Raw genomic sequence first — 24,064 nt, 5'->3', positions numbered from 1 at the left:
TACTTTTATATGAATGTAATAACTATATAAACAGTTGATATGAATCAATAAGCAAGACAAATAACCCAGTAGGAAAATTGGCCAGAGTCATGGATAAGCAGTTTTCAGGTAGGAAAACATATGTGGTAGATTACCTAAGAAAAATGTGCCAAAAGTGCTTAGTAAGCAGGGAAACACAAATTAATATCACAATAAAATATTATTTTACTTTCCCTAAATTATGAGTCTGACAATACCAGGTATTGGTAAGGATGGTGGAATAGCAAAAACCCATACATTAATATTGAAATTGTTCATAGAAGCATTATTTTTAATAGTGTACACATTAGAAGAAACCCAGTATTCACAGATAGGATAATTGAAAGATTGTGATATATTCACTAAATGTACTATTATACAATAATAAAAAATAGATTAACTGTAGTTACATATGACAGCACAGTTGATGTTTCAATTAAGCAAAATTATTTGACACAGACATATATGATCAATCTCTTTAAAAAAGCAAGAGATTAATAAATATAAAATTCAAGAGAGTGGTTACCTTCAGGGAGGAGGCATAAAGAGCACACAAAGATGTTGGCAATATTCTAGATTTTGGGTGGTAGATTTCTGTATTGATTTTATTAGACATCACAGGGTAGATGCATGTTATCAACAACATAAACAAAACAAAATTCATGTTTAAGGGTCATGGCATGGGAACACAGGTATACCCAACACTTTGAAACTAGTCTCATTTTAATTGCAGTATTGATAGATTAAGGATTTAAGCAGACAATAGAATATACTGGCAAATCCCTGGAGTCCACTGCCGACACAGGAATCCTGACCCTGCCATTGACTAGCAGCAAGATATTGGGAAAGTTTCTTAATTTCTCTTTACTTCCATTTCATTCTCTTTTAAATGAGGAGAAAAATAGGCCTGGCTTTATAGTGTTGATGTGAAAAATATTTGAAAGAAAAAGGGTAAAGCATTCAGTTACTTGAACACATAGTAAGTGCCTAGTGAATATGACTTAAACAGATTTGGTCAGAGTTCTGAAATGAGCTCTCACACAGGTTCCCTGGCACCTGTGACATTGCTCTGAAAAGCCTTTGCCCTACGTAGCTGCTGTCCCCCTTGCCTGGGCTCCAGAATGAACACACAGGAGCCCAACCCAGGATGAGAAGCCAAGCCCCAGTGGGCCTCATTCTAAGTCAGGGCTGCCTGACTTCAACCAACATGCAGTTAGAGAAACTAAGAATAAACAATTGTTCTTAAGCCTATAAGTCTTAGAGCATTTTGTTTGCAAAAGTAATTAACTGATACATGAACTGCTATTATTGGTATTATTAATATTAAAGATTTCATAGCTAGTTGCTACAGAGTCTGCAAAGGTTGTCTCATTCGTATTAGTTGTGCCTAGTCAGGTTGGATTTAATGCCTTGAAAGACTAAGAATTTTCCGTTTATATCTCAGGAAGCTGCCAGCAGCATGCATATCTTATTCCTGTTGACTTCGTCTTTCCTGTAGCCCCAGAATACATAGGTTTGAGTCAGCTTGGCTGCAGCACTCTGGCATCATCAAAAGGACCTGAGGACAAATGAGACGTGCTCTGTTTAGTTCAGTTAAAATTATCTCTATTATGAACATGGTCCTTTACTGTTAGAGCATCATTATACAGCCCATAAACTACCCAACACACTGTTTTATTGATCTACACTGCAACCTGCCTTGTAGCCAGGGTCAAGATCATGTTGCCTCCTGCAGAATGAAGAGCCCAAATCTCAGAACCATTGTAGTGACTTGCCCAAGGCCACAAAACTTGTAAAGGGTAACCCTGGACTGAAATCTGCCACTTCTGATGCCACGTACTGCCTCTCTTCTAATGTTTCACAGATACCTTTTAATACCTCCAATTTTCTTGCTTGAGAATATACACTTTTCTACAGAATGGGTCACCAACAGACTGGGTCAGTCTCTTATGTCACAATGATGCCATAGGAAGTGTGCTAACACACAGGTAGCAACAGTCTGTCATTCTGATGTCAGGCAAATACATGGATTGTAAAACTAGCTTCTGCAACGCTAGGTCTTTGTTGATTTCTCAAACTGTGTTTGGTTAGAAGATCTGGAGATGCGAGTGCAGATGAGACAGGAACAGATCTTTACCTGAAGTAATGTGGACATACCTGAGCTCATTAACTGGCCTGTGCATTAAATGGGACTGTAGAATCAATGCCCAAAGCCTTCTTTTCCTATGCTTATTTAGATGTTAAGGTATCATGTGACATGAATTAAATAATGAATTTATCATATTTTCTTTAGGACTTTTGTACAAACAGAAACACAGTAATTGAGGCTTTCCAAGGATTGCCCCTGCTTAGAACATTATCAGACATCTTTGTGAATTCTTTTAAATAAGGTTGCAATATTTAAAATCATATGTCTTATTTTTAAGAAATAAGACTATATAAGAGTTTCTAAAAGTTTCTTGTTTTCTGAAAAGAACTGGGTTCTATGATATTTAGTGTAGTGATGAAGACCTGGGCATTTGACTGTCTAAATTGCAATCTCAATTCTACCACTTGCTGTTTGTGTGACTTTGGTGGTGGTGGTGGTGGTGGTTTTAGTCGCTAAGTCGTGTCTGACTCTTGCAACTCCGTGGACTATAGCCCACCAGAGTCCTCTGTCCATGGGATTTCCCATGTAAGAATACTGGAGTGGTTGTTATTTTCTTCTCCAGGGGATCTTCACAACCCAGGGATTGAACCTGTGGACCCGTGTCTCCTGCACTGCAGTCGAACTCTTTACCTCTGAGCTACCAGGGAAACCCATGTGACTTTGGACAAGTTATTTAAGATCTCTTGCCCTCCGATTTCTCATCTATAATTTGAGGCAGCTAATAAGACCTTTATTGTAGATTTTGTGAAGATGATTCAACATAATGTGTATACATTGCCTAGAAAAATAACTAGCATTAGTGGGTCTTCAGTTCAGTTCAGTTCAGTTGCTTAGTCGTGTCCAACTCTTAGTGACCTCATGGACTGCAGCACTCCAGGCTTCCCTGTCCATCACCAACTCCCAGACTGAGTAGGTCTTCACGTGTTAGCAATTCATTACAAATTGCTCCTCAACCAGATATTAGCTGGGTATGGCCTTTGGCAAGAGATTTCACCTTTGTCAGTCCCTTCATCTGAGCAGTATATGGTATGGATTGGTTTATTTGAGTATTATGTGTTGGCTCAGAAATTGGACTTGAGTCAGAACTACTTAAGTTTCAGATTCCATGGGCAAGTAACAGGGTATCTCAAGGCTCTAGTGCCTTATGTTTTTAATGCTGGAAATAAGAGAATCTACCTCATAGAACTGTTCAGAAGATTAAATGAGAAAAGCACTTAGACAAATGTCTCACACATGCCAATATTTTTTAAAATGGTAGCTATGCTACAACTATGAGGGAGTTGGAATAAAGAGCTAATGTCCATTATTTTTGTCTTTACTGGTCTGAGAGTGTTGCCCCTAAAAACCTCTAAGAAGAATGTATTGGGTTGGCCAAAAAGTTAGTTTTCCATAATAGCATGGGGAAAAACAGAATGAACTTTTTGGCCAATCCAATATTAGAATCAAGCCATTGGCAGCTTTGTACTGTTAGTTGCCTGTCCCTGGATTGTTGGTTTCTGGCTCCTCTTAGGCATTAGCTTGGCTTGTACTTGGCTTTGGGCCCTCCCTCCCTAAAGAGGCGTGTTCAGGATTGAGCCAGAATTCATGCTCTTGCATTGGGTCCCACAGCTCACAGCAGCTGTCAGTATGTTGCCTAGAATACCCTCTCCTTGAGAGCGTTCTTCTGAGTTGCATCCACTGGTGGTTGAAATAGAAGATTCCCCTCAAAAGTCCCTTCCTCCTGAGTTAGATTCTACTTTACTGACAATTCTGCAATTCCATTTCTGTGCATCTTTTACTCTACTCCAGGCAGGTTCTATCCTCTCTGATCTTTTATCAGTACCTCAAATACTTCTGTCTTTCACTTTAGCCTGTAAAAATCCAGATCTTTCCACCTTTAAATGTCTGACTAGAAATCTTTCTTCCTTCACAGTTAATCTGAAATTCTCTTTTTTTATCTAAATTTATTACATTAAAAAAAAATCTAAACTTTCTACCATGGCCTCCTGTAAAGCTCTATCTGTTCTTGTCTGCCTCTCTGTTGCCATATCCTGCTTCTCTTCAGTCAAATAAGCCTCTGTCTGTTCCTTTAGGACTTCAAGTTCGTTATCACCTTATTAGCACTTAACTGTTCAACTCTGCCTAGAAAGCTTTCTTCCAAAATATTTCCTGGTTGGATTTTTTTTTTTTTTGGTCTCAAAGAGGTCTTTCCTGACCATCCAAGAAAAACAAAAGCAAAAAACTCATCCTTATTCCCATCACTCTTGTACAGTGGTTTTCAGCTGGGGAGGGATTTGCCACCCCACGCCCACCCCAGGGGATATGTGGCAATGTCTGGAGATTTTGTTGGTTGTTTTAACTGAGAAGGTGCTATTGGTATCTAGTGAATAGAAGCCAGAGATGCTACTAAACATCCTACAATGTTTACAATGTTTACATCACTCCCATAGTAAAAAATTATTTGACCCAATATGTCAGTAGGGCTGAAGTTGTAAAATTGCATCTAGGATGTTTATTTCCTTCAAGGAAGTTGACATTCTTTGAAACTATCTCATTCATTCATTCTTTTCTTAATTTGGTCTGTCTCCTGAATTAGGATGCAGGCTCCATGTGAGCAGGAATCTTGCCTGTCTTGGTCAGTGTTTCATCTCCTGTGTCTACCGTGGTGCCCAACACTTGGTAAAAGCTTTAAGTTTTAGTTGAATTACTAAATCAATCAGTCAAGAAGTTTCGGCAGAAACTTTTACTGTGCGTAGTACTTAACCACATTGAGTCATACACGGTGTGCGTTTGTATGTGTGTCTGTGTGATGGTTATTTGTGCACGTCCTTGGATTATATTGGGCTTCCCAGGTGGTACTAGTGGTAAAAAACCTGCCGCCAATGCAGGAGATATAAGAGATGCAGGTTCGAACCCTGGGTGGGGAATATCCCCTGGAGGAGGAAATGACAACCCACTCCAGTATTCTTGCCTGGAGAATCCCATGGACAGAGGAGCCTGATGAGCTACAGTCCATTGGGTCACACAGAGTCGGACACGACTGAAGTGACTTAGCACAAACACACTTGGATTATATACTTGCTGGCAGGGATATGACCCCGCAATAACTAGCATGATGAATAAACATATGATGGCTGAAATGAACTCCTTAGTAGGAAATACCCAATACCCATATTTTGCTTTTCCTTTGTGTTTAAAGATCTGTGTAGCAATCATCTATATTATAGGCTCGTGGTTTTCTTAACTGTGCTCTGCTGAGGGTCCTCTACACAGTGGTTCTTAGTACTTTTAATTCTGATTTTATCTTTAACTACCTAAAATATTAATAAAACCCAATATACACTTTCATAGTAACTGTGAATCAGTTTTAAACACTTTGAAATTCCAGGTTCACAAACCCTTTTTTTGTGCAGACTTTGAAATATCATCCCCATTCTCTGAAACATACACCCTTTTTCTATATGTAGGTGGTGCTTGAAAATCTTGAGAACATGTTATGATTAGGGATTGTTTAACTCTGCAAAGACGTGCACTTGTCTGCTCATTTAACACCAGGCAGGTAAGAACAGGCTCAATGAAAGGCTGGTTAGTTCTGGCTTAGTTCTCCTCAGGGTAGAGCAGCACACAGTGAGGTGACAAGCATGTGTGTGGTGTGCACCGGCACTGTCCTGGTCTGGAAAGTGTCAGCAGTTTTTTAAGACTGATGGAATGTAGAACTGAACTTTACTTGTTATCATGGAGTTAGGGTACTGTATAATCCCTTTGTTCAAAAGAGAACCGGTGTATCCATGTGATGCTTATTGAAAACTGTGTCTCCATCGTTCCCACACTTCTGCAGTCTGTGTACACAGGAGATTAAACACATTCAAGATCATAGGGACCTGTGGACTTTTCCCTTCCCTCTGGAAAGGAGGTCAAGGAATTCAAGAAGATCATGTAGATATTATGAATTTCTGATCAAGCTAGCTAATTGTGTTGATTAAAATTTTATATCTCTAGTAAGTCTTCTGCTTGTACAAAATGCACACTGTTCTTCCATTCTGATGGTGTAATTGCCTATTTTTTCATCTTGTACTCAACATTTTCTATTCTATGTATTTGGAAGTTGTGTTTTTAGGTTTATACTAGTTTAGAATTTTGTATCTTCTTAGTGAATTAAATTGCTATTGTGCTTAGTACCAAAATATTGCTATTTATATGAGTTATTTTTGTCTTAAAGTCTATTTTGTCTAATATTATTATTTCTATACTCATTTTCTTTTAGTTAATATTTACCTGATAAATGGAGCTTCCCTGGTGGCTCAGTGGTAAAGAATCTACCTGCTGATGCAGGAGATGTGGGTTCAATCTCTGGGTCAGGAAGATCCCCTGGAGAAGGAAATGGCAACCCACTCCAGTATTCTTATCTGGAAAACCCCTTGGACAGAGGAGGGTCTGGCTATCATCCACAGGATTGCAAAGAATCATCTTTCAATTCCCCTAAGTCTTAAAATTTAGATCTATATCCTGGAAACAGCAGACAGCTGCTGGATTTTTTACAACCTGTATGACAATTCTGTATGTTGTCATCATGTTGATTTACTGCAGTCTTTTTTTCTTTTTTATTTCTTCTCTTTATATTGATAATGGATTTTCCCTTAGTTCTCCTTTATGACTTTTTTTGTTTAAAAGGTCGATATTGTATGTCATTTAGTATTACCCAAGCCAAATTCACTATAGACGGTGATTGCAGCCATGAAATTAAAAGATGCTTACTCCTTGGAAGATAAGTTATAACCAACCTAGATAGCATATTCAAAAGCAGAGACATTACTTTGCCAACAACGGTCCGTCTAGTCAAGGCTATGGTTTTTCCAGTGGTCATGTATGGATGTGAGAGTTGGACTGTGAAGAAAGCTGAGTGCCGAAGAATTGATGCTTTTGAACTGTGGTGTTGGATTGACTCTTGAGAGTCCCTTGGACTGCAAGGAGATCCAACCAGTCCATCCTAAAGGAGATCAGTCCTGGGTGTTCATTGGAAGGACTGATGCTAAAGCTGAAACTCCAGTACTTTGGCCACCTGATGCAAAGAGCTGACTCAGTGGAAAAGACTCTGATGCTGGGAGGGATTGAGGGCAGGAGGAGAAGGGGACAACAGAGGATGAGATGGCTGGATGGCATCACCGACTCAATGGACATGAGTCTGAGTGAACTCTGGGAGTTGGTGATGGACAGGGAGGCCTGGTGTGCTGCAATTCATGGGGTCGCAAAGAGTTGGACATGACTGAGCGACTGAACTGAACTGAAGCTGCCTATCTTAAAGACATCTGAAGTTAATATTTTTATCATACTACAGAATAATATAAGACCTTACAGTTGTTTATTCTAATTATCTCCTCCCAACTTAAATATTACCATTATCCAGTTTCAGTTTTAATTATTCCCAAATGAGACAATATTATTGTATTGTATAATGTTAGTTATTTTTAAATTTACTCACATATGTACCAGTATATTTTATCACATTTCTTCTTGCAACTTAGCCTTTCCATGTGACATAATTTTTCTTCTGCTTGATATACATCCTTTGAGAACATCCCCTAGAGAAGAAAATGGCAACCCACTCCAATATTCTTGCCTAGAAAATCTCATGGACAGAGGAACTTAGTGGGCTCCAGTCCATGAGATCTCAAAAGAGTTGGACATGACTGAGTGACTAAACAAGAACAACAATAATAATACATCCTTTAGCATATATAAAAGATACTTCTAAAACATACTAAACTGTAGTTGTGTAACTTTTACTCAGTGGACACGAACTTGGACAAACTCTGGGAGTGAGGGACAGGGAAGCCTGGCATGCTGTAGTCCACGTGCTCGCAGAGAGTCGGACACAACTTGGTGACTGAACAACAACAGCTCTTACTTTTATGGTACTGTGTGTGAGCAAATTCTTGATATCATTAGTGATTAAACTTTAAAACAAAGTTCACCATATTTCCAGTTCTGGGTGGTCTAAATTAAAGAGAATGGAAATATCACAGGTGGAAATACTTAAGAAACACAAACACAATGACTACTGTTACCTCGAACTACATGATGTTTTCATATTTGTTGGTTACAGTTAATCGATAGCAGAAATTTCACATTGCTTCTCCTCATATTTATAGTTACATATAAAGGCATAAACACAGATAATGAGAACCAAAGCTTGATAATAATCTTAAACTAATTATAAATATTTTAATGGATCACAATCGCTTTTTTATTGATGGACACTAAGAAGAAAATACAAATTTGAACATACAAATAATTTATTTTAATAAGACATCACTTTAGTTTGTTTTACATATTGGGTTTCTGCAAAATATTCCATTTGAGAACACAATTTCTCTAACTAAACCAAACCAAAGTATGAAGCATGTATCTTGTCCTTAGATATCTAATTCTTAACCTGTTTATTACTCTTTGATATAGAACCTTAAGATTTACTGTTGTCATTAATATTATTTCAAATCAGGATATTCCCTCCTTCACTTTGATTAACATACGCAAAACTTTTGAAGAAACTTCTACAAATATGTGAGTTAATCCAAATTTTTCTCTCATATGCTGTCCCTGACATTTCTCTCACCAAAAGTAAAGGGTAATTACAATTTATATCTTTAACTGCAAGCTTTTCCTAAAATTCTTTAACTACTTTTTAGTGTGCAATCCTGTACTCTTACTTAGAAGAGCATTTGATGTTTGTGATAAACCAGTCAAGAATACATGAACTGTTAAAAATCCAGCTAATCATAGTGCTTAATTGAACAATTTCTTATTAAAATTTTGTGTGTCCTGGTAAAATATAAAATCCTTTTAGCTGACTTGTTTCGTTGACACAGAATGTTGATGTAGAGTTTTATTATGATAATACAGTTAAAATGACTTTTCCCTGGCCTCATATACTTCCAGTTAATATAGCTCATGGAAATAAACATCATCATTCCCATTATGCTCTTGTACCCTCATGTCCCATGATGACCTTCTTTATCTCTTGACATATTTTTGGAACTAAAGATCTAATTTTGGTGATTAAATAAAATAAGAACAACAGTTAAACAAATTTAATAATTATGTAACTGGTTCACATTTCTACTATCAAGAATTTTATATGTTAATGATTTAGGTAGAGATCTATTTTTAGAACAATTTTCCTGTGGAAAGATTATCTAATATAGATTTTAGGTTAAAAACAACAATGCTGATATCATCTTCCTCCTCACCAAACATTAATCATCACTATTATCTTAAAAACAACCATTGTTACCATTCTTCACATCATATTCTCTACAATTTAAGTTAGTTCATTGTATCCTCAGAATGATGCAGAGAAGTAAAAAAAACAATGAGCTCTGTGCATTTTAAATGACTTAATCAAGCCAAGACTCAATTCCAGACCCTCTTTTTCTCCCTAGTGTTCATTTTCCTCCCTCTTGCAGGTCCAGTACCTGCAAAGCTGACACCTATCACCTGTAACTAGCAGTGATTTTTATATAAACTAGAGTTAATACCTTCTTAAAATAATTTTTGAATCTCAAAATTGAATACATGATTTTAGATTAACCTATTGTAATGCCTTAGACATTAGCCACAGTCTGTACAGACTTAAATCTGTATTGTCCAACTTGATAGTCACTCAGTCAGTTCAGTTCAGTCACTCAGTCGTGTCCAACTCTTTGCGACCCCATGAAATGCAGCATGCCAGGCCTCCCTGTCCATCACCAACTCCCGGAGTTCACTCAGACTCAGGTCCATCGAGTCAGTGATGCCATCCAGCCATCTCATCATCTGTCGTCCCCTTCTCCTCCTGCCCCCAATCCCTCCCAGCATCAAAGTCATTTCCAATGAGTCAACTCTTCACATCAGGTGGCCAAAGTACTGGAGTTTCAGCTTTAGCATCATTCCTTCCAAAGAAATCTCAGGGCTGATCTCCTTCAGAATGGACTGGTTGGATCTCCTTGCAGTCCAAGGGACTCTCAAGAGTCTTCTCCAGCACCACAGTTCAAAAGCATCAATTCTTCGGCACTCAGCTTTCTTCACAGTCCAACTCTCACATCCATACATGACCACTGGAAAAACCATAGCCTTGACTAGACAGACCTTTGTTGGCAAAGTAATGTCTCTGCTTTTGAATATGCTATCTAGGTTGGTCTTACCTTTTCTTCCAAGGAGTAAGCGTCTTTTAATTTCATGGCTGCAGTCACCATCTGCAGTGATTTTGGAGCCTCCCCAAAATAAAGTCTGACACTGTTTCCACTGTTTCCCCATCTATTTCCCATGAAGTGATGGGACCAGATGCCATGATCTTCGTTTTCTGAATGTTGAGTTTTAAGCCAACTTTTTCACTCTCCTCTTTCATCAAAAGGCTCTTTAGTTCCTCTTCACTTTCTGCCATAAAGGTGGCATCATCTGCATATCTGAGGTTACTGATATTTCTCTCAGCAATCTTGATTCCAGCTTGTGCTTCTTCCAGCCCAGCGTTTCTCATGATGTACTCTGCATAGAAGTTAAATAAGCAGGGTGACAATATACAGCCTTTGCATGCTCCTTTCCCTATTTGGAACCAGTCTGTTGTTCCATGTCCAGTTCTAACTGTTGCTTCCTGACCTGCATATAGGTTTCTCAAGAGGCAGGTCAGGTGGTCTGGTATTCCCATCTCTTTCAGAACTTTCCACAGTTTATTGTGATCCACACAATTAAAGGCTTTGACATAGTCAATAAAGCAGAAATAGATATTTTTTCTGGAGCTCTCTTGCTTTTTCGATGATCCAGCAGATGCTGGCAATTTGATCTCTGGTTCCTCTGCCTTTTCTAAAACCAGCTTGAACATCTGGAAGTTCACAGTTCACGTATTGCTGATAGTCACTATTTCTATAGCACTTGCAAGTAAATAGTCTGATCTGAGATGTTCTGTAAGTATCAAATCCACACTGGATTTCAAAGTACCAAGCCAGGCTTCAGCAATACATGAATATTAAAAGTCTAGTTTGTTTTAAAGGATGTATAAAGTAGAGAGAGGGTTAGATCACAAAGCAGTTTTGTCCTGCAAGGTTAGAGCTTGATAAATGGTAATGATAATGATAAAAATTTAATGATACAGTAAAATTTTACTGAATAAATACACTGAGAAAGTTCTGCCTGAGTTTCCTCATCAACTATATATATATATATGTCTATATATATATATATAATATATAACTTCCCTTTTATATATGTATAAATATATATCGGTTAGAATTTTATATCAATTAGAACTATATAATATATATCATATATAATAATGAACATAATATGTATTAAGGTATTAGTTTAAGGATATATATATCCTTAAATATATATATATATATACACTTTATAAGTATAAATATATTATATATACATATACATAAATTTATATGTATATTTATACATATACATAAATATAAATTATATTTATATTTATAAATATGCACACATCCAACTTTCCCAATGTGTGTGAGTGTGTATTTATGAGTTTTTCAAGGATCAAGTGAGTTTGTTCACATATAGCACAGCACAGTGCCAGTCATAAACAATAAACATTAGATTTTATTATATTATAAATGTTTATTGAAAAAACCTCAAAGATCATAATATTTTCCAAATGATCTATGGCACAGTAGAACTTCATAGCTAATATGGGAGTGTTTGTTGAAAAAAGACAGTTGTAGAAACATATATAAATAACATTATTGTCTTTTGACATCTTTTATACATTTTTGCAACTGTGTTCTTTATGTTTATATTCTTAGAATCTCACTACTAAAGGGAGAATGATAGGTTATTATCTTGTCAAACTTCATTAATGAACAGATGAAGAAGATGCCACCCAAAAAAGTTAAAAGTCATGTCTTGCACTCAAATTCTTATTTAAGAGAAGCAAGACAATAGTGGCATTTTATTAAGTAGTTGCCACAGGCTGGAGGTGTGTAAAAACTTTGGAGATTGTATCTCATGGAAGCAATTAAGCAAGCAACTAAAATAAATGCTGTAACTTCTCCCTAACATATGTGAGAAAATGAGAGCTGGAAGACATTGTCTTAGCTGTCTGAGGTCCCCTCGCAGGTAGACTGAGAACCAATCTATAAACTCTAGTTTGACGTCAAAGCTTGTGGACTTTATCTTGTATTTTGTTTTCCTTGTTAGTTTTATTGTTGTTTTTAAAGTAAAGTGTCAACATACAAACTCTCTACTTTTGGTTAGTCTATAATGAAGGTGAATTGGAAGCATCTTGTCGAATCTAAACTCTAATTGGCAGCAAATGCCAGCACAGAAAGGAGGTAGTTCAAGATTAATGGTTATGGGGCCCTGGGTAACACCTCAGAGAGGCCCTTGATCTATTCATCTCATTGGGAATAAACATACAGGATGAGGAATTAGCTGGGTTATGATGGACAAGATATATAGACACACTTCCTTGAGGGACATATAAAGTGATTGAAGGAGCAAATGGACTGTGAAAAATGACTTTTTGCTTCTTCTCAGTTTAGAGACATCAGAGCTTAACTTTTATCTCCCAACAAAAGCATTAAGTGATCAAACAAATTTCAGGATCTTTAATTTAACAGACCTAGTATTAATGGATTAAATAACTGTAAAATTAGGTAAAAGAAAATTGAATTAATTTAATTGCTTGCTAATGAAGGAAAAAAAATCAACTTCTTCCTTTATTATTAAACTGGTTAAAAAATTATCTTAAGTAATGTATTTGAACTAATATAAGGTCTACTGGCCGTATTGATTTGAACAGCCAAATTTGATATGGAGATGACAAGAATTCTTTGGATCCTTCTAGCTTGAAAAATAATCCTCCAAAAATGAATAAATCATTCATTCCTAACTTAAGGTGATGGCAGGAAGAAAGGAAGATGAATACATTTTATTTAAATCAAAAATATTGTTTCTAGTTTACTGGATCCAGTGAGTACAATAAAAGATAGTTTGATAAAATTCACATGGAAACTGGCTAATTCTGGTAAGAATGTGTGTGTGTGTGTGTGTGTGTGTGTTAGTCACTCAGTCGTGTCCAACTCTTTGCGACCCCATAAACTGTAGCCTGCCAGGCTCCTCTCTACATGGGTTTCTCCATGCGAGAATACTGGAGCGAGTAGCCATTCCCTCCTCCAAGGGATCTTCCCCACCCAGTGATCAAACACAGGTCTGAATTGCAGGCAGGTTGTGGCTTAGATAGTAAAGTGTCTGCCCGCTATGTGGGAGACCCGTGTTTGATGCCTGGGTTAGGAAGCTCCCCTGGAAAAGGAAATGGCAACCCACTCCAGTACTCTTGCCTGGAAAATTCTATGGATGGAGGAGCCTGGTAGGCTGCAGTCCATGGGGCTGCAAAGAGTTGGACACAACTGAGTGACTTCACTTTGTTTACCATCTGAGCCACAAGGAAAGCCCAAGAATGGGTGTAGTGGTTTGCTATTACTGTTATAACAAATTAACACAAACTTGGTGGCTTAAAACAATAAAGATGTGTTATTTGTTTTGTAGACCAGAAATCTCACTGGGGTAAAAATCAATGGGTCAGCAGGGCTGGGGTGCTTCTGGAGGCTTTAGCAGAGAATCTCTTTGCTTGCCTTTGCCAACTTCTAGGTCCTGCCTGCATGTCTTTGCTTTTGGCCCCATTCTTCCGTCTTGAAGGCCAACAGAATAGCATGTTCAAATCTCTCTCTCTGACTTTCACATGTGCTCTATCTTTCTCATCTCTTTTTCCCACTCATCAGGACCCTGATGCAACCAGCCTTCCTTTCAGAGACACAATTCCTTTATGCTGTCCCTGTCTTCCCTGTGATCAGCTTTACACACCCCTCTCTTCCCATCTCTTCAGTGATCAAGTTTTAGTAGTCACAGGTCCTAATTTAAATTACTGTTGTTTCACTTAGATAGCTTATTTGATTCTATTCCACTATTATCCTAGAGGCTGTATCAACCAGATTTATCTGAGATCAAGTTCACTCCGTCACCTGTCCTCTTGGGACTTTTGACTAACCCATAGACCTGAAACTATACAAACTTGAAAGCATCAAGTTGGATGCTTTTTCTGCATGATTACTACGTGTCACAACTGGCATTGCTCATTCCATAATTCTTTCTATGCCCTTCTACTATTCCTAGAGTTCACTATATCCATTTTGCCATGTGTTCAGTTGTTCACAATGTCTGTGTGTATACAGACACACACAATATCTGGATGTATACAGATGCTCATGATATCCGGCTGTGTGGACAGGTGTACATAATATCTGAATGTGGATACAGACACACACCTATAATTATATGTAATTTATGGGCATAAGTATTTGACAGAACACACCCATTTAAGAACAGCATCCTGTGCTTGTGCTAGGTATTTGAAAAGTTTGGAAGAGGAACGATACAGAACCAGTTATGATGAAACTACGTAGATAGTTTTTTCAGAAGACATTGTTTGACAGGAATATTCTCTCTGTGTGAAAACCAAACCTTAGTCTCTGGGACTCAGACAAGCCTCACTATTGAGGCAAATCTTCTCACAAGACCATGTGCTGTGCTTAGTCGCTCAGTCGTGTCCAACTCTTTACGACCCCATGGACTGTAGCCCGCCAGGCTTTTCTGTCCATGGGGATACTCCAGGCAAGAACACTGGAGTGGGTTGCCTTGCCCTTCTCCAGGACCTTCCAAACCCAGGGATCAAACCCAGGTCTCTCACATTGCAGGTGGATTCTTTGCCGTCTGAGCCACCAAATCACTATGGAGTCAGCTTACTGAAGAACTATAGTCCTATATTAAAATGGATTACTACTGGTGGATTAATGTTAGACACTAAATGTTATTTTACCATGTATTTTACCCCTTAATATAAACCATGGTATGAAACAAGGACACCTATAAGTGCTATATTCAGATTTAATAAATAGTAATTTTTTTCCATTGAAGTTTAATAAATAATTTAATAAGTCTCCCACCAGAATCCTATGGAATTCCAAATAAATCAGTAGATTTTCAGTTTAGCTGTTTAGCGGTTGTAATGAATCCTTTATGTCTAACAGCGTCTACTGTTTACATTTGCCTGGGGTCTCTAAAACATTATGAGATGAAATGATTTTTCTGGTCCTTGGTGTATGGCTGTCATAGAATGAAAGTGTTTCATGAATTTCATATTTGAGCGAATGACTTCCATTCTTCAGTCTCTTGTGAGAAAGGAGAAATAGGTGGGGCTGAATTGAATGACACGCTGTCTTGTCTAGATTGAATTTGTTATGAATTGCATGGTTCTCAATTGTACTCTCATGCATCCTTAAAACAAACCACGAATTCTATGGGACATATTTTGTTCTTTGGTGAACACTAGAAATATATAAATGATGATTTAAAGGCCATGAAACTGAAGCTGGTATAAGGCTGCAAACAGCATGCTAATTTTCTTTAGAAACATAAAGAGAGTTTGTTTTGAATATCATTAAAAGTTTAATAAGAGTTCCTTTCAAGGCACTATACAAAAGCAACTCCACAGAAAAATAAATATGTACCCATTAGCCTTTGCTAAAATGTACCCAGATTTTCAATTATGCAAGGCTTGTAAAGCCAATGATTTCCTCCTTTTAGAATCACTTAAAACAAGTGCTAAGAATTATATTGTTATTTAAATAGGGAACATTCATGTATAAAGAATGGATTTCTGTCTAAACATAAGAGATTGCAGAACTAACACATGATTCTGTTTTAACACTTTGGACAGTTCATTAGGAGGAATCAAAACAACACAGAGAAGCGAATCAGCTGGCTGGTCTCTGGGGAATATTTGGTCTCTATAACCTTTTCTATGAGCTCAGATAACCGAGTTCATTCAGCAAATCTCCACCAAGGTCCTGTTATGGCTACACTTTGTTCTAGGAACTGGGGTATAATGCTGAACATGTTAGCCAATATCCTGCCAAAGCCTGATGGCACTTACTTTTTACTGGGGTGACAGACACAACTCAAAAACAAAGTAACATATAATGTAAAGTCAGCTGGTTAACTGTAAGCGCTACTAGGGAAAATAAAGGATGATCAGGGCCAAAATGACAGGAGTGTGATGTAATTACCCAGGTTTAACTTTTCTCACAAGGGTATTTACCTTATGATTACTATCTGTGCGAGAATTTAAAGCAGGTTATATAAATGGACATGAGTTTGAGCAAGCTCCGGGAGATGGTGAAGGACAGGGAGGAGTGGCGTACCGCGTGCAGTCCACGGGGTTGCAAAGAGTCAGATGCTACTGAGCAACTGAACAACAATACAAGTAAACAAGGCACAGAATAATTATATAAATATTGGTAGGAGTTGGGTATAATTATATTCTAAAGTTAAATTCAATCACAGAAATACAGACCTTACAGCCTGGTTTAGGTGCTGCATATGAGCCATGAATTTGGCACAGAGGACTATTCAAGGAATCCTTAAGACTGTCTAACTTCAAAACCTGAGTACTGCCAAGGGGTTCAGGAGAAGAACATTTTGCTGAAATACAGACACAGAAAGTTTTTTTCTGGCATGGATCAGAACTATGCAACAGAGTAGATGATTCTTTGACATCCTTTAATGTCAAGAAAAGCAATTAAAGGTCTAATTATCTCAGCATTGTAATTCATTTTCTCCTCATCTTGCTTTGTATTTTTGTTTGTTTGGTGTGTGTGTGTGTGTGTGCATGCTGTGCAGAAATGTCTCAAGCCCCTCTATGACTTTAAGGAAATCTATGGACCCTGTCCCCAGATTATGTCATTGTTGTTTAGTCGCTAAGTCATGTCTGACTCTTGCAATTCCATGGACTGGAGCCTACCAGGCTCCTCTGTCCATGGGATTTCCCAAGCAAGAATACTGGAGTGGAGTGGGCTGCCATTTCCTTCTCCAGAGGATCTTCTCAACCCAGGGATCGAACCTGCATCTCCTGCATCACAGGTGGATTCTTTACCACCAAGCCGCCAGGGAAGCCCCTGTCCCCAAATTATATCCACCCCTAATTGGGCACACAGTGTCAAGGAATGTCAAGGAGGTCTGAAGCCCAAACAAAAATCCAATGATGTCCATTTTCCCTTTATTATAATAGCATGAAGAAGAGAGAAACATTCTGTTGAAGGCTCTGATTTTTTTTTTTTAAATCACATGCCGATATTCTTTGGCCAGTTATTAACAGAACCATATGTTTTGAAAATTAAGACCTTCTGAGAAAAATTAAGGAACCAAGAAAGACACTGGTATCTCTGACCATATGTTAAACAGGTTGTACAAGCCAGCTTTCATATTGCATCCAAGTCATCACCATTTATGTCTACATTGCTAAAGTGTCTACTTTTTTCTTTCTATTTTATTCACTGTTATATTTTTAAGCAACATGGAAAGAAATTATGTGGCAGTGTGTATATCTGCTTGTCAGTATCATTTCATTTCCGAGGAAATTGAATTAACTAGGTAACTAATAGAAAAGAATTGAATACAGTTTAAAAAAAATCCCTCTATTTGAGCCAAAATTGAAACTCAAATCACAAAAAGGTATATATCATAAATAGCAAAAAAAAAATAATAATAATAATAATTCCAATCTGGGTGGATAAATGTCTTAATTGCCAAGAATCACATTGTAACAGTTCAGTTTGACATCATTAAGAGTATTTCAAATTACTATATCACCTACTGGGACTCATTTAATCATGCCCACATTTGCCCACCTGATCTGCTTAAAAAAAATTAAGTGAATCAGAATAAAAATGCTCATTGTGATATGATATAACTTTACTCATTTTTCAGAAGCACCTTTTCCATTGTCTCTTTGTTTGTTTTTTTTTTTTCCATTTTCTTCCCCATAGTATTCAAAACCTGTATTGGAAGCCAAGAAAGCAGAGGGTGGGGAAGTCATTAGTTACCATGAAAGGGAAATAAGGTCTCTGCATGGGGTACACAAGTCTTTGGCACGCCAGTGGTGGCACTGAGTTAACGAATTGTAAAAACCTGATTCTGTTCTGAAGACACACAATGGTAATACCCAGCAGGAGGAAAAAAAGTACTTTTTTTTTTTAAAAGAACATAATTCCTTTTTAGCGTAAATTTCTTTTCAGGTACACTTGCATAAGCACTTGTTTCATATGAGAGGATCTTTTGATATACAGTGGGTGTGTTTCTTGATAATTCAATACCCCTGAGACATTTCTAACTTGAGTCGTATTTTCCCAGAGAAGTTGACTAGATGTTGAGAAAACTTTTTATTTGTGACTTGCTAGTGTGCTGATCATTGCTTAAGATCAGAAACCGTAATTAAATAAATATATCCTTACAACTGCTGGCTTGAGAATATTCTCTAGGGTTATCACATATGAGGCAGCAAATCAATGCCTGAGATTCAAGATATCTTCCCTGATGACTTTTGATTTGGGCCTCTTTTGGGGGAAAGAGGCATCTTTTTGAACCATGGTTAGTTTTTCGTTCATGTGGTATATTAAAACACTATGACTTAATTTCTCTAATCATTAATTTGCTTATCATTGAAAAATGGAATAAAAGTAGTGCCTATGGCATAAATTGTGGTCAGGGTTACATACATTGATACACGTGAAACAGATAGAACTCACATAGGCACACAGGCAGCACCCAATGGAACTGGCAGTCATGATACGAGGGTACCAGGTTTTCTCTCTTGTTTGGCATATTCGTGGATTTCTCTTTATATCCCACTTCATTTCTAGCTGCTCTAAAGGGTGACAGCCTATCTTTTTTGGTGTGGTCCAATTTTGTATACTTAATTTAAAAGTGTGAAAGTGTTAGTCCCTCAGTCCTGTCTGACTCTGCAACAACCCCATGGACTGTAGCCCACCATGCTCCTATCTTCATGGAATTCTCCAGGCAAGAATACTGGAATGGGTAGCCATTCCCTTCTCCAAGGGATTCTCCTGACCCAGGGAGCATCTATACACATCTTAGTGTACCTGTAATTTGATGGTTGATTCCTACCTCAAGTGCCCCCAAGTATCTCTCTGCTGTTCTGCTTCAAGACTCTTCCTAAAGCCATGAACAGTTATTATATACAAGGAAGATAAAACCCACAGTAAATCTCAACTATTAGAGACTAAGAATCTATAAAGGGATCAGACACTTTGGTTTTTGGTGGGAGCATTCTGAGACATATTCTACCTCATTCTCAGAGGCCCCCAGTAGGAATGAACCTAGTTGCTTAAAACCATCACCAATTCAATATTCCAGCTTAATTGGATTTTTCTCCTTTCATGCTTCCTGCTCCTGGGACCATCTCTCAAATAAATTCCCAAGACTTTGACTCAGACTCTTTTGTGGAGGAATCCAACTTCCAGTAGAGAACATAGCCTATATTTTCACTTGGACCTCACAACAATATTAGTGGAAATTTTCAGATTATTTCTTTTTGTATAGTGTAACAACAAGGAGACAAACTGAAAGAAAACTAATTTTATTTATATAGAAAATCCATAAACCTATGTACCTTTCCTTGAAATTTTTATGGACCTCCATGTATTAAATGAATTATCAGTAGATAAAAACTTAGAAATCCTAAAGATGCCAACTTCTTTATCTTATTAATAGTTCTCTAAAACAAACAATCCTATTTATAGTTTTCTGTCTTCACTTGTCTATTTTCTAGGTGTGGTTTTTGGGTAGTTCTTGTGATTTATTACCAATGATTAAACTCACTTTGAAGCTGGAAATGAATGGAGTCTATGGGGAGATATATCAATACATTTGAGGGAAGAAAAACAAAGCAAATTTTCATCCTGTGGCCATTTTGATTGACTAGTCAGCCCAGCCATAACTTGTGCTGTTCACCAATTGGCCAAAGGAGCTATAGCTCAGATCTCGGTCGGTAAGCCACCTCTGCAAAACCAGTTTGTCTTGCCCTGTAGGCATTTTTACAGTATCCCGTGTCTATCTTTCTGACTGTCAGTTTCATCTCTGGTTATTATGATGCTTTACTTAGCCTTTTCCTTGTAGGGGAAAATGTTAGTAGTTTGTTTTTTTTTTAAAGAGAGAAAATTAATATGGACTCAGGCTACTGGATCCTTCCCCTGTGGAAACTTAGCTTGCAACAATAACCCCCTGGAGGGGTAAATCTTATCCAGTATGGCTTTCATCATGAAACCAGTAGCTTTTAGATAGGATTGAGATGCCAGCGTTTGGCCTGCACAGTGATGATGTTTTAATTTGAATTGGTTGTCAATTTAAAGATCAAGGTGGTATCAACAAATATGAATATTTTGAGCTTCTGAAATACTGGAAACATTTATAAACTCACATCTCTATCTCTTTAATGCTCACAGAGGCTAGAGCATAGTATCAATGTTCTTCAGTCACAGATCACCACGGTCCCCACATCGATGTCCATGGTCTCCTCACAGATGCCAGTTCTTGATCCTTGACTCTATTTTCTTGCTTGTCATCTGAGTCACTCACTTATACTACAGTCTGGCCCCCAGAAGATTTGAATTTCAGTTTCAGTATTAGAAAGGACACAAAATAACATGACTTCCCTTTTTTAAAGTCAAAATAAATCTAGGATACAATAGTACAATTTAAATCAGCTAATTCTAGAGCTTGCCAGGGACTTTGGAGTTTGATCCAAACTCCCTTAAATTACTGATACGGAAACTAGGAACAGAGAAGTTAATTTCTGCATTAGCTAATGATACAGTGTATCAGCGCTGCTGCTGCTGCTGCTGCCGCCAAGTCGCTTCAGTCGTGTCCGACTCTGTGCGACCCCGTAGACGGCAGCCCACCAGGCTCCCCCGTCCCTGGGATTCTCCAGGCAAGAACACTGGAGTGGGTTGCCACTGAAGTGGTCTAAACAACACTTTGAAGATGCTTCACTTTTTCCTTTGGAATACAAAGGACATAGGCTATGTCTTTATCCAGGATTTTGATTGTTTCAAAATTCTCCTTTAAAAAAAAAATGTTAAGATATTTATGAAATACAAATTGCAAAACTGAGAACCTTACAAACAGCCAAGAAATAAAACCATTATGTTTTGAAGCCATCTCAGTAGCTATTGTGAGCTTTACCTTCAAGATGATAAACCCATAAGAATGTGAGAGCACACAGGAAGTGGAAAAAGAAAGTGTTAATAGAAAGAGGCTTTAAAGAGGTTGGATGTATGATTCTAAGTATTACTTTTTTTGGTCATTATTAACCCTAGTAGTTTGTTTCATTCTTCACATTGGAAATTTCTTCCACGGCAAGATTTCGGCTTTATATAAAAAGATAATAGGTATTCTAACCTATTTTAGGACCTTTGTAAAGGTCACTCTGGGAGTGATCTGAGAGCTTTAACAGACATGCTCACTGGAGTCCTCATTATCTACTGAAACAAAAACTCTTAAAATTCCAAGAATTCTGAGTTGCTATTAGGATGGAGTAAAGGGACACTTTTTTCTTTCAAAGGCAGTAAAAAAAAACCCTCAAGTGATGACCTGCAGGGTGTATTAAGAATTTCCAGACTTAACAGGTGCTTGGTCTCTGAACTGGCTGTGCATGGACATGAGTGGAGGGGAAGCTGGTGCCATACAGAGGTCATATAGTTCTTATTAAGTAAGTGCTGTTCTCCAAGAATGCCAGGCTTTCAAGGAATCATGGTAACTCAGATCTCTTATTTATGTATTTGTTTTCTATGAATTAACCCAAATGCTCCTTCCCTCCCATCCAAATAACACCCAAACAACACATGCTGCTCCTTGCTGCTGCTGCTTAGTCGCTTCAGTCGTGTCCGACTCTGTGCGACCCATAGACGGCAGCCCACCAGGCTCCCCCGTCCCTGGGATTCTCCAGGCAAGAACACTGGAGTGGGTCGCCATTTCCTTCTCCAACGCATGAAAGTGACAAGTGAAAGTGAAGTCGCTAAGTCGTATCCGACTTGTAGCGACCCCATGGACAGCAGCCTACCAGGCTCCTCCATCCATGGCATTTTCCAGGCAGGAGTACTGGAGTGGGGTGCCATTGCCTTCTCCGACACTGGTCCCTAGGTACTTTTAAACAGTTGCTTCACATTATATACTTTTTATTCTAATAATCGTACAATTGGTTTCTCTGCTTCGACCAGTCACCCTTTGGTGACCCTGTTCCCCACCCAGCAGGCACAGCATCCTGCTAAAACAGAAGTCCTCCTGTGTCACCCCTCTAATCTAACCCTCGAATAGCTTTCGGCTCTCACAGAGCAAAGATCTAAGCGGTTACAATGCCTGCTGTGTCCTACAACAAGGATTCTCAAAACATGGCCCCTGGACCAACAATATCAGCATCGGGAACTTGTTAGACACGCATATTCTCAGAGCCTACCCCAGATCTACTGAAGCACTGAGGGGTGTGCCCAGCTCTCTGTGTTTTAACAGGTCAGCCAAGATTCCCTGGTATTTAGATTCTATTACACTTGGACCTGAGTGCTCTCCCTTTCCTAACCTGACCACAGCCGCTCTGGCCCCCTTGCAGCCACAGGAATCTGCTGCATCCACTCCTACTTCTGAGCCTGTGTACTTGCTGTTCCCTCTTCCTCAGGGTAGCTGTGTGCGTGCTCCCTCACCAGCTTCAGGTCTTTCCTCAGATGTCATCCCCACAGTTGAGGTTTCCTTGCCCACTATATTAATTTCCTATGGCTACTATGATAAAATACCAAACTATTGAAAAGGCTTGAAAAAAACAGATATTTATTTATTCTCCTAGGGTTCTGGAGGCTACAAGTCCAAGTTAAAGTGTCAGCAGGGCCACATTCCCTCTCAGACGTTGGGTACAATCCCTCCTTGCCTTTTCTTAGTTCTGGTGATGGTCAGAAGTCCTTGGTGTTCCTTGGCTTATAATTGCAATGCTCCAGTCTCTGCTTCTGTAGACACGTGATGCTCTCCTTGTGTGTCTAAACATTATCTTCTAACGAAAAGACAATAGTCATATTGGACTAAGAGTCCACTCCCCTCAAGTATGACTTCCTCTTAACTCATTATATCTGCATAGATTCTGTTTATAAATAAGGTCACATTCTGAGGTCCTAGTGATTAGGACTTGAATTCCTCTTTGGAGGAATACAATTAAACCCTTAATACCCACCCTATTTAACACTGCATTCCACTGTCAGCACTTCCTATCCCACTTCTTTTTCTTTTTGCTGTTTATCTCTTCCTCAAACTTGCTGTGTTTTACTTATCTATTTGGTTTACTCTCTGGCTCCCTTCTCTGAAATTTAAGTTCCATGATGACAAAAATTCTTGTCCTTTTTGTTTTCATTCTCACAATATCCTTAGCTCTTACAACATACCTGGCACACAGTACCACTCAGTAAACCTATTCTGAATGAATGAAAATGAAATAGCTTAACAAGACCATTTCACTGTTAAGAAGTCTGATTACCACACAAATAATCTCTCTGTTTTTTTTTTTTTCACTCCCTAGAGGCTAGGCATGCAGAGGGTAGTATGAAATACCCTCCGCCCCCCCCACCTCCTTACAGTCCATGTAATTCTCCAGGCCAGAATACTGGAGTGGGTAGCCTTTCCCTTCTCCAGGGGATCTTCCCAACCCAGGGATTGAACTCAGATCTTCCGCATTGCAGGTAGATTCTTTACCAGCTGAGCCACATGAAAAGCCCAAGAAACGTTAAGTTCATTCTAAAACTAATGATAAACCCGTAGGTGGACTGGCTTTCTCTCACGCGAGAGACTCAAGGGAAGCGCTAGAACTGGGGATCTTATTGGGTTAATAACGCAGGATCCAGGAAATGGGCTGCTATTAGCAATATAGTTGGTGAAAGCAGGTCAGGGAGTAAAAAGCTCCTACACTGGTGTCTCTTGTGCCTGGATCTTGACATTGCTGTTCACTCACTCACTCACTCATTCCTTCAGTCATTCAAGAGA

General features: G+C 38.4%; 1 long non-coding RNA gene across 1 annotated transcript in view; it reads right to left on the bottom strand.

The window, feature by feature from the left end:
- Positions 1-344: 344 nt before the first annotated feature.
- Positions 345-24,064, bottom strand: part of LOC139178600 (uncharacterized) — a 55,640-nt gene continuing 31,920 nt past the window's right edge. The window contains exon 3 of the long non-coding RNA XR_011562984.1: positions 345-1,576. This is a non-coding gene — a long non-coding RNA (uncharacterized lncRNA). The remainder of the gene's footprint in view (positions 1,577-24,064) is intronic.

Source organism: Bos indicus, chromosome 22, assembly GCF_029378745.1.
Source record: "Bos indicus isolate NIAB-ARS_2022 breed Sahiwal x Tharparkar chromosome 22, NIAB-ARS_B.indTharparkar_mat_pri_1.0, whole genome shotgun sequence".
NCBI classification, from domain to species: domain Eukaryota; kingdom Metazoa; phylum Chordata; class Mammalia; order Artiodactyla; family Bovidae; genus Bos; species Bos indicus.
Note: the sequence above shows the minus strand (reverse complement) of the source record. Positions and strands in the feature narration are given on the sequence as shown.